The sequence below is a fragment of the Theobroma umbraticum genome, unplaced genomic scaffold (assembly GCF_002168275.2).
Source record: "Theobroma umbraticum cultivar Fairchild unplaced genomic scaffold, ASM216827v3 scaffold_743.0, whole genome shotgun sequence".
NCBI lineage: Eukaryota > Viridiplantae > Streptophyta > Magnoliopsida > Malvales > Malvaceae > Theobroma > Theobroma umbraticum.
Genome location: NW_018397307.1, coordinates 87,674 through 90,003, shown reverse-complemented (window position 1 = coordinate 90,003; position 2,330 = coordinate 87,674).

The following is a 2,330-nucleotide window of genomic DNA, read 5'->3' as shown; positions in this document are numbered from 1 at the left end:
TAAAACAGACTATAATTGAATGTTTGACTTAAGAAACATGAAGCCAAAGCCATCCATTGGAGAGGAAAGTCCATTTATAGTCAGTTATACCTTTGAAAGCATTCTTACACGCTTTAAATGTTTTTATAAACTCATAATTGATTTTAAGTTGAATTTTTTCATTTTTGGTTAACATGTATTATATTTAAATATCTGCTTTAGGAAATGTGAAGCAAAAGCCATCCATTGGCAAAAAACATCCATTTGTAGTGACTTAAGCCTTCAAAAGCCTTATTATTTGCTTTAAATGATTTTATAGTCTCATAATAAATTTTAACTGGAATTTTTTTATATTTTTAGTTAAAACAGATTATAATTGAATGTTTAACTTAAGAAACATAAAGCAAAACCCATTTGTTGACAAGAAAAGTCTATTTATAGCCAAGCATGCCTTCAAAAGCTGTATTACTTGCTTTAAATGGTTTTATAAATTTATAATTAATTTTAAGATGATTTTTTTTACTTTTTTGGTTAAAACATATTATAAATTAATATCTACCCTGAGAAACGTGAAGCAAAAGCCACCCATTGACAAGAAAGTCCATTATAGTCACTTATGCCTTCAAAAGACTTATTACTCGCTTTAAATGGTTTTATAATCTCATAATTATTTTTAAGTTGAATTCTTTTACATTTTTCATTAAAACAGATTATAATTGAATATTTGCCTTGTGAAACATGAAGTAAAAGCCATCTATTAACAAAAAAAGTCCATTTATAATGACTCAAGCCTTTGAAAGACTTAATACTTGCTTTAAATAGTTTTATAATCTCATAATTGATTTTAAGTTAAAATTTTTTACTTTTTTAGTTAAAACAGATTATAATTGAATGTCTACTTTGAGAAACATGAAGAAAAGTGATTCATTGGCAATAAAAGTCCATTTATAATCAACCATGCCTTCGAAAGTCTTATTACTCACTTTAAATAGTTTCATAATCTCATAATCAATTTTAAGTTAGATTTTTTTATATTTTGGGTTAAAACAAATTATAATTAAATGTTTACTATTAAAAACGTGAAGCAAAAGCTCATGTCTTCGATAACGTTATTACTTGCTTTAAATTGTTTTAAAATCTCATAATAGATTTTAAGTTGAATTTTTTTACATTTTTTGTTAAAAGATGTCATAATTGAATGTCTACCTCGAAAAACATGAAGCAAAAGCCATCCATTAACAAGCAAAGTCCCTTTATAGTAGCTTATGCCTTCGAAAATTTTATTATTCGCTTTAAATGGTTTTTTAACTCTCACAATTGATTTTAAGTTGAATTCTCTTACAATTTTTGTTAAACTAGATTATCATTGAATGTCTACCTCGAGAAACATAAAGAAATAGTAATCCATTGACAAGAAAAGTCCATTTATAGTCACTCATTCTCTCAAAAGCCTGAGTACTTGCTTTAAATGGTTTTATAATCTCATAATTGATTTAAAGTTATATCTTTTTACATTTTTTGTTCAAACATGTTATAATTCAATGTCTGCCCTAAGAAACGTAAAGCAAAAGCCAACCATTGATAAGAAAAGTTTATATATAGTCACTCATGCCTTTGAAAGCCTTATTACTCGCTTTAAATGGTTTTATAATCTCATAATTGATTTTTTGTTCAATTCTTTTACATTTTTTATTATAAAATATTATAATTAAATGTTTACCTCAAGAAACATGAAGAAAAAGCCATCCATTGGTTAGAGAGGTCTATTTACATTCACTCATGTCTTCGAAAGCCTTATTACTCACTTTAAATGGTTTTATAATCGCGTAATTGTATTTAAGCTGAATTTTTTCACATTTTTTGATTAAAACATATTATAATCATATGATACCTTAAGAAACGTGAAGAAAAGCATCCATTGGCAAGTAAAGTCCATATATCTCATCATGCCTTCGAAACTTTGTTATTACTTTAAATGTTTTATAATCTCATAATTATTTGAAGTTGAATTCTTCACATTTTTTATTTAAAACAAATTATATTGAATGTCTACCTCAAAAAAACTGAATAAAAGCCATCCATTGAGAAGAAAGTCATTTATAGTCACTCATTCCTTCGAAAGCCTTATTATTCGCTTTAACTAGTTTTATAATCTCATAATTGATTTTAAGTGAATTTTTTTTATATTTTTTATTAAAAAAGATTATAATTGATTTTTTACCTCAAGAAATAAGAAGCAAAAGCCATCCATTGTCACAAAAAGTTTCTTTATAGTCGCTCATACCTAAGAAAGCCTTATTACTCGCTTTAAATAGTTTTATAATCTCATAATTGATTTTAAGTTGAATTCT